The sequence below is a fragment of the Anopheles merus genome, chromosome X (assembly GCF_017562075.2).
Source record: "Anopheles merus strain MAF chromosome X, AmerM5.1, whole genome shotgun sequence".
NCBI classification, from domain to species: domain Eukaryota; kingdom Metazoa; phylum Arthropoda; class Insecta; order Diptera; family Culicidae; genus Anopheles; species Anopheles merus.
In genome coordinates, this window is record NC_054081.1 from 26,066,484 (window position 1) to 26,076,647 (window position 10,164).

A 10,164-nucleotide genomic window follows, 5' to 3' on the forward strand; every position below is an offset into this window, starting at 1 on the left:
GACAACACAACCATTGGATTGGCACCACCATCTTTGCGATCGGCTCTGCTGTTGGGGGTATTAAAAAGACACACGATCGAAGCAAACGTGCATGTGATATGTAGCACATTTCTTTCCAATTCTGCTATCGGATGCAAGTTGAAGCAACTTTTTGAATTGAATCCATACAAAAAAGAATTCTGGATTTGTTTATTACGGTGCGCGTATGGTGCTGCACCTGTCCGTCCAGAATCTGGTGGCTTGTTGGCTGGGCAAGCCGGTATCATGACGCCGAGCGACCGGCACTGCCTTGGAATGAGTTCGGCTCGGTAGGCTCATGTCCTTTGGTCGAGGGCATTCCGTGCATTTGTCGCGTCAGAGTGGTAGCGCGGCAGCAACAAAGACAAGCTAATCTCTTCTCCGGGTGTGGACTGTTATGCTAAGTTCTTCTTCTTATTATTGTTATTGTTGGCGTAATAGCCTACGCGATCATGCCGGCCATTTCAGGACTTGAGTACCACGTAGCCGGATAGTCAGCGCTTGCTACGGCGGACGGTTCATACGCGGTTAGAACCCATGACGGGCATGCTGTTAAGATGTGCGGAATGATGGTGGTGCCGCGGGACGGCTCCTATCCAGCGGGCAACTTGCATACTGCCACATTGTCTTCTGCCCGATGCATACGCTGCAGGCAGGGGAAGGATGCTCCTCCACAAAAAAAACACCGTCATGAACCAGCGGCGGATCTAACGGTAGGCGGACTAGGCGGTCGCTGAAGATCTCTAGTCTATAGTATGCCGTATGTCTACAAGTGGACAGAGGCCTCGTAAATAAAACAACAACAACAACAAGTGGACAGAGTATTAGCGACAAGGGCCCCTGGAAAGATGGTCGTTGGGGCCCCGTGGCTGGAAAACCATTTGCACCACTCTCCCCCTCCCCATGCCGGCAACAATTTTAGGGCTTGTGACCGATGATCGTAGGGGTCCCTTGGCGACCCCCCCCTCCGCGCCGTCGATTTAAGTATAATGTTCAATCTCCCAACAGGTGTGTGCCAGTACCCCCTCCTCCCGGTCATCAGTTACCATTTACATGGACCTCAACTCGTCCTTCCGCCACAGTCATAAACACCTTCCTTTCTTTGACCGATGGATCATAACATTCCGGAAGAAAGCACATTTGGCTAAAGTGCATACACACGCACGTACACACCCATGCGCTGACGGCTCAGCATATCTGTGTAATCTAAACCATACGAAAGCAAAAGCTTAGTGTAAGAAAGTTATGCTTAATGCTTAGCACATTCAGTTCGATGGCAGGCCCCAGGAACTGCCAGTGAACTTTCCAGTATACCGGTTTCACAATCAGCTTGCGTTCTAGATGCCGGCGGAACGGAAAGCTGATGAAAATCAGCGCCAGGCTGAACGTGATCATGCGAATTAGGGTTCTGCGCGTTGCACAGCAAACCCTCCAACGTGAGCTAGCGATTCCTTGGTCATTTTTACGTGGCAGCGATTGAACTCATTGCGCTTTTTCGGTTTGATTTGTAAAAATGCAACTTTACCGGCGCAATGTTTATTAACGGCTTTTTAAGCGCCACAGCAACTCATGAGCATTGTCCACACGCGAGAAAGAGATAGCGCTATGGAGAGAAAAGGCACGGACGACGGCTGACAGCGATTGGCCGTCTGACGCACCAACACATCGATACCTGTAAGAGCGCTCTCAGGCGAGGGGTATGAGGCGGAGCCAGGAACGGGTAGCTCGACGAGCTGCTCGACAAATTTGCCGTTGGAGAGAAAAGGAAGGCATGATAAAATTCTCAGAACGCCATAACGCCTTCCGTCGCTTTGCGCAGCGGGCGAGCTCAAAAACTGCTCGATTTTGTTTTGCGGGTGACAGGAGCAGAAACGAAGCCAAACACTTTCTCGGCAAAAATGTTGAATTAACAGAAGAACTCCAGTGCAACTTTATATTAATCGAAATATTAATCGAAATCTCGCTGAAAGAGTCTATTATATGCCTGAACAAATCTACAACTCGCCGAACATGTCTATATAATCCTCGAAAACGCTGTATTGCACAATCGCAAAGCGGTGGCTCCGAGTACAAGCACAGACACGTTTCATCTCAGCCAAATTCAAGAGAAACCTCAACCCACTGGAGCGTCGTTTACCTACGACCTTCACAGTTCATACCCGCAAAACAAAATCGAGCAGTTTTTGAGCTCGCTTTCTAGCTCGCTTTCCGCCGAAACCGATCGAGAAAGCGAGCAGAAATGTCCGAAGAACCGATCGAAGCTCTTGATCGGTTGAAGCGTTTACGGTATTTCGAGAGAGCGCGCTGTATGTGTATGTCTCTTTTTGACTAAAAAGCTCCGGTACGCGACCGTGTTGGCGCAAAAATGATAATGGCCGAAAAATTGTTCACACCCACGTTCTCTTTCTTCTCTCTTTTCCCTTTCACCTCGCTTTATCGTTATTGGTTTTTGCTCTCTAGCTACATGGAGCGAGTAGCTGACAAGTTTTCGATCGCTTTGCGCAGCGGGTAGTTGTTTGAAAGAGACGCTTGCTTGGTGTCAGCCGATTTTTCCTGATAATTTCTCCGGCTACGGACCGCTGTGTTGATATTGTGTTTCGGGGCCTTTAAATTTTTGTCTGGATGTGTTGTATGCTTGTGGTTGTGTAACGGGTTTTCGATGGTGGTCAAGCGTAGCGTTCTGTGCATTCGATTCGCGCAGAAAATGTCTCCGCGCAGTTTCGGTGTGCTCGTGCACCGGTCATCCACACTGGCAAAGAATTATCCCGCAAAACAAAATCGAGCAGTTTTTGAGCTCGCTTTCTAGCTCGCTTTCCGCCGAAACCGATCGAGAAAGCGAGCAGAAATGTCCGAAGAACCGATCGAAGCTCTTGATCGGTTGAAGCGTTTACGGTATTTCGAGAGAGCGCGCTGTATGTGTATGTCTCTTTTTGACTAAAAAGCTCCGGTACGCGACCGTGTTGGCGCAAAAATGATAATGGCCGAAAAATTGTTCACACCCACGTTCTCTTTCTTCTCTCTTTTCCCTTTCACCTCGCTTTATCGTTATTGGTTTTTGCTCTCTAGCTACATGGAGCGAGTAGCTGACAAGTTTTCGATCGCTTTGCGCAGCGGGATGTTTCTCGCTCTACCCAATGCCTTGGGCCATAGATGATTAAATTGTATTGATTTCAGCTGTGCGCGTGTGTTTCAGCGTTCAGCGCAGCAATACAATTTAATCATCGTTGGCCCAAGCCATTGGGTAGAGCGAGAAACATAGTTCATTGCCAGTGTGGCATGTTTTAATACAAAAATTACAATTTTCACTCGGAGCCCCAGGTCAAATTTTGTAATTAACTAAAGAGAAGGGGACATGGGACAGGGCGAGAGGGGTGGGGGGAGGGTGGGGGGTTGATGGGCATGTGTGTGGTATGAATGTGTGCAAGCGATTTATGGACCTTTGATTCGCCCCGACTTGAACTCGTTGCACCAACGGATCGGAGTCGCTAATGCTAACTGATGCTAATGCTAAAAGGCGGTTTGACAAAATATGCTCAGTACTACACCACCTGACTTCCTATAACATGGTACGAAGTGTGCTCGCACAGTACAAAGTGAAGCACTGCACGAAATTAGCAAAATATGCTTGCACTGTGCGAAGTGTGCTCGCACTTTGCGAAAAGTGCGTGCACTGTGCGGAGTGTGCAAAAAGTGCCCGCACTGTGCGAAGTGTGCGAAAAGTGCCCGCACTGTGCGAAGTGTGCGAAAAGTGCGGAGTGCGCACGCACTGTGCGAAAAGTGCGAAGTGCGAGCACTTTGCGAAGTGCGCGCACTGTGCGAAGTGCGCGCACTGTGCGAAGTGTGCTCGCACAGTACAAAGTGTGCTGTGCAGTGCGCACAATGAGGTGTGCTGTGCGCACAGTGCGCACTCGCGCACAATGCCCAACACTACTTTCAACCCTTTCAATTCATACCGAGCTGACTGGGCACCACACAACGCTAGCGTATTCTAAAATAGGGCGGACTAAGCTACAGAAAAGGGCTTTAAGGCACATAGGGTCGCACATCATTTGCCATAGCACAAATCATTCCTACTACATTATTGGCATCGTTAATGGTGCGCTCAATATGTTGATTGAATGACAGCTTTGCATCAAGGAGAACCCCAAGATCACGAATGACATTAACACGATTTAATACAACGGAGTTCAATGAATAATTATGGGACAACACATTTGGGCTCCGAGAGAAAGATATACAAGTACATTTATCGATACACAGGGAGAGACAGTTTGCAGAACACCAAAAAGAGAAGGAGTCTAACAGACATTGAAGAGAGACACATGAATTAGAGTTAGTGATAGAACAAAATATTTTTAAATCATCTGCAAACATTTGGAAGGAATCGGATAGAAGAACAGAGCACACATCATTGACAAATAAAATAAAAAGTAAAGGACTCAAGACACTACACCAGACGAACAATGAAACGCATAAGAAAAACCGTCATTCAATTTAACACAGCAAAATCGATTCGATAGAAATGATTGTAGCCATTCAAGAAAGAAATGAGAGAAACCAAGTTTCTTGAATTTACCAATGAGCAGAGAATGGGAGATTTCATCAAAAGCAGCTTAAAAATTGTATACACAGCATCAACCTGCAAGCCAGAGTCCAGATTTGAGAGTGCTGAGGAAACAAATTCGATAAGATTAGTAGTAGTGGAACGGCCAACCATAAAACCATGCTGATCAGGAATGATCCACGATTTCACCATTTCCATAAGTGGTAAACGAATAACAGATTCAAAGACTTTGCTGAACGCAGATAAAATAGATATGCCACGATAATTAGAGACGCAACCACGATCACCCTTTTTAAAAACTGGCCTTATCCATGCTTGTTTCTAAATATTCGGAAAAGTAGTCGTGGACAAAGAAAGATTAAATAGGAAAGAAACAGTAAGGGCTAGTGCTTCACGACAATGAAAGAGTAAAGCAGCAGGAATACTAATACATACAGACTAATACATCAGAATCCTCCGATTGCTCTCCATATTATTCTGTCATGCATTATGTACCTTTATGCAATTCCATGGCTAATACCGATTTCGTTGATGGGTTGCATAGTTGCGGTTTATTTCAGTTGAGTGGTATTGCAAATCAATCTGGGCGTCAATTGGATCTGGTCTTCGCAAACCTTGCCGCAACCAATATTTTGTGCGACTCAATCACACCTCTGCACTCTGTGAATGGTACTTCGGCTCTAGTGAACTCCCTCCCATACGTAACACACTGTAGTATTCCACTTCTCAGTGAGGACTTTTATCATCCTTCATTGGATATGATGGTTTATTATCCCGTACAACTATCCAACACCACCAACAGTCACACTCGCAGTACAGTCAATAGAAATTTCTTCAAAACGAATGTGGAACGTATGAACGCTCTTATTGTGTCGTTTGACCGCAATTTTGACTGCTCCAACTTTGCCACTATCGACGAAGCCACCGATTTCTTTAGCGTTTTTATGCGCTCAGCGATTAACTCCTGCGATCCTGTTGCTCGACGAAAGTCTTGCCCCGATTGGTCTAATGCATCTTTAAGACGGTTGAAAAAAATAAAGTCTAAAGCCTACGCTGAATACAGTAGAACGAGATCATCGCTGCATAGGAGAATTTCTTTCGATGCACAGAACAATTATCATCGACAAAATCGTGTGCTCTACCGCTCCTTCATTTGCCGTACTGAAAGGCAGCTGTTTTCTAAGCCGCCACGGTTCTGGAGCTTCTGGAACAAACGGCGCAATATAAGAAGTATCCCTCCGTCAATGAGCTACAATGGCCAAACTAGTATCGATACATCCGATATTTGCAACACTTTTGCCAATCGTTTCGCTGATGCATTCACCCTTCCTGTTCACAATCCTAACACACTAGCTGAGGGCATTCGCAATACTCCATCGGATGCTATCGACTTTATTTTACCCACAATTGACGATGCACTAGTAGCGCGCACACTCAGCGATATAAAACCATCTACATCATTTGGACCTGACAATATTCCCACATACATTTTGAAGCACTGCCGTCAATCACTCGCACCCATTCTTACTAAAATATTTAATGATTCCCTTATGCGTGGCACGTATCCTGCGCCCTGGAAACACGCGCGAATGGTTCCTATCCATAAAAAAGGCAGTCGACTTCATGCTAGTAATTATCGTGGCATTTTATCCCTATGCGCTTGTGTGAAGATGTTTGAGCTCATTCTATACAATCCGCTACTCACAGCAGTTCAAAACTATATGAGCCCTAGTCAGCATGGATTTCTCCCAAGGAGATCTTCCACCACAAATCTTGCTGAATTTGTTGGTTTCTGCTTCGACAACATGGATCGTGGTACTCAAGTTGATGCAGTATATATCGAATTCAGGGCTGCTTTCGATAGTATATCTCATGATATTCTACTCTCGAAGCTAAAAAAAACCTCGGTTTCCTCGACTGGCACATCACCTGGCTGCGTTCATATTTAACTGGTCGTTCGTACTACATAAGCATAGGATCTCATCGTTCTCACTCCTTCACCAGCTCCTCCGGAGTGCCTCAAGGGAGTAACAAGGGATCGCTACTCTTCCTCATCTATATAAATGATCTATCTTTCGTTTTACCGCCAGGCCAACACCTAATGTACGCCGACGACGTAAAAATATTCGCTCCAGTTAGAAACGACAGTGACTGTGCACGCCTTCAAATGATCCTTGAGAATCTGGACAGCTGGTGCAGCAGAAACACCCTCCAAGTGTGTGCTGATAAATGCCAGTGTATATCATTCAGCAGAGCCCGTCACCCCATCACGTTTACATACACTATGCTCAACACGGCTTTGGCTCGCACGACATGTATCCGTGATCTGGGGTGCTACTCGATCAGAAGATGTCATTTCGCCCTCACATTGACAGCGTTGTTGCGAAGGGAAATCAGCTACTTGGTCTAATTACGCGGACCTGTAGCGAGTTTACCGATCCCATGTGCGTCAAATCGATCTTCTGTGCCATCGTAAGGTCGTGCCTGGAGTACTGCTGTCCGATCTGGTGCCCGCTTGGCGTTGGTGACATCAATCGCCTCGAAGCCATTCAACGGAGACTCACCAGGTACGCGGTTCGACTCCTTCGATGGCAATCCCACCACGCTCGGCCCTCCTACCATCAGCGGTGTCTGCTTCTCGGACTTGAACCACTCTGCTCTCGACGTAAAAACGCCCAATGCCTTTTCATATTCCGGCTCCTTAACGGAGAGATCGATTCCCCGGCATTACTAGCCAGCATCCATTTGTTCGCTCCCTGTCGGATTCTTAGATCCAATTTCCATCTCCGTGTACCGCGTACCCGCAACAACCATAACCAGGGATACCCCATTATACGTATGTCCCTCGAGTTCAACGAAGTGTTAGATTTGTTCGATTTTAGTATGTTTACATCTACGTTCAAGGAGAAATTGCGTCTACGTCACATTTAATGTTAGCTTATAACTAGAGGTCTATTTATATGTTATAATGATCATTGTTATATATATCTTAATTTAATTATAAGGTTGCCGATTAGACACGATGGTCCGTCGGTTGTGTATGAAATAAATAAATAAATAAATAAATAAATAAATAAATAAATAAATAAATAAATAAATAAATAAATAAATAAATAAATAAATAAATAAATAAATACCATCAGGACCCGGCACGAAGGATGGTTTAAGGTTACCTAACGCACGTAAAACAGAAGCAGTGCTTACAGAAACAAATTCAACATTCAGGACATTGAGAGGGGTGAATGAAAGACTAGCCCCAAAGCTTGCAGAGTTACTTAAACCATTTTCATAGACACTAGAGAAATGATCAGCAAAAAGCGAACGAATGTCGTTCGGGCACGTAGCAAGCACATCACCAAGTGACATACTAGTTATAGGAGGCCGTTATTGTTTCTCATAGAGTTAATGTAATTCCAAAACGCTCGGGGGTTTGAATGGAAACGAGATCGAATACGCAAAACATATAATCTATGGCTATATCTATTATATGATCTGTAAGCGGATGCTGCATATTTAAATAACCTACGCGTGTACGGTGAAGGCCAAGTCCGGTAAGCACGTGTGTCCCGATTTCGATCCCTAAGCAGAGAGCGCAGATGGTGGTCGGACCATGGAGGGGAAGGAGGTGGTCTGAAGGGAGGAGAACAGGAGTTAAAGGAAGTGATAAGGATAGCATTGAACTGTGTTACAATCGTGTTGATGCGCTTCCTGCTTGACGGTTTTATGTTTCGTAAGTATCTATGTCTTTATTGTGTCTGGTGGTTTTCTGCTGGAGTTGTCCTACTGGGTGGTTATAAGTTTCGCAAATTCTCGAACAGCTGATATCTATTTACGACATTGATTTGGATTGTAATGATTACTTTGTTTAATTTGGATGCGACCTACTGTTAGCAGTAAATCTGCTACAATCGTACCACTAAAGTAGTGTTAGGCGGGCTTTACGATATCCCTACGGAAAAACTCATCAAAACACTTGATGAAGAGGATATCAAACCAGTTGCGGTGAAGAACTTGACAATCCGGAACAAACGATATGATGAACATGCGACTTGCCTCCTACATTTCGCTAAGAGAAGCGTTGACCTCTCCAAGTTGCGCTGTATTAGTGCACTAGATCACTGCAGAGTAAAGTGGAACTTCTACTCTAACAAACAAGGACCGATGCAGTGCAAAAGATGTCAATCATACAGGGTTTTCAATGATATTATTGACCTGTTCAGCGAGTTGTTGATTCGTTCATATATTTGACTCTTTCAGCGAGATATAGAATTGTTCGGAAGTAGGCGTTGACATGTTCGGTTATACTGTAGAGCTGTCACTTACGTACCCCTTGGACTGCAGCTTGCATCATTCTCATCAGGAGGTAATCAAACGGTTTTCGTAAAAATATGTTTGTTTTAACTAATTCATGTATTGAACAGCTTGGGGAATGATTATTACCTCTTTTTAGGACTTTTAATAATGAAAAATTGAATTTTTAATAATGAAAAATTGGTTATTATATAATCATGTTGATATTAACTGATATTGTATCAAATCAATAAAATTTTAGTAAAGAACTGTTGTTGCCAAAGCAGTTGTGACAGCCGAACTAGACCACCACGATCAGCCAGGTTTAAGCCGCTCCCGAATATTGAGCGAATGAGAGCGAGTGGCACCGCAAGAAGAAGTGGCCAGTTGCGATCAATAATCGGGAGAAAGAGCACGGAATTTTAACGCGCGCGTGTGTGCTAGAGTAAAATAAATACTTTTGCCGGATTAAGGCAAGGAGCGAGATTAACGCGGTTCTTTTATTTATCACTAGTGCGTTGTTAAAGAAACCGTGAATATTAGGTTGCAAATTTCCACAACTGTCAAATTCAGAAACCCACGATTGTGTAAATTTGCATATACCAGGATCCGCGTATCTTGAACACTAACTGTACTGAGAGTCTTAAAACTTGTTAGTCTGCACAAGTGCTTACTAAAGTTATGTGCTGTTTAAAGCTATCATAGCCACACTCTTGATCTTGAGTCAATGGTTTAGTTATCCGGCACTACAACCGCTTTGCGGTCTTGGCCTGCCTCAGGAGTGTCCGAAACCGCTCACGGTCTCGCGCCTTCGTCTGCCAGTCCGTTATCCCGGCCTTAATGGCGGACGCCTCCACGCCATCTTCAATGATCAATGGAATCCATTTTAATCCATAAGATTGTTGATTTGTGTATCCAAAATGTGTCCGTCATGTTGATGTGTAGATAAAACAATTCATAATTTACAAGACAAATTGAAAAATGACTATTTTTCAAACGCGTTTTTCCCGTCATATTTATTATGCCGTATCCTTGAAAAAGCTTTTTGTGCAAATTAAGGGAGTTTCAATGAAAACTATATTTTTAAAATAATTTATTTTTAAACTAAAAAGTTGCTTATTATTGAGGCGCTTTAATATTTTTTAAATTATTATAATGTTGACAGTGACATTTTCTTGCCATGGACTCACATGCGAGCGATTTCAGAATCAGAAAAAATATGATTACCATTATAATGAATTATAATATCATTTCATAATCATTACTTCATTGCCGTCTCAAGAACATATCCA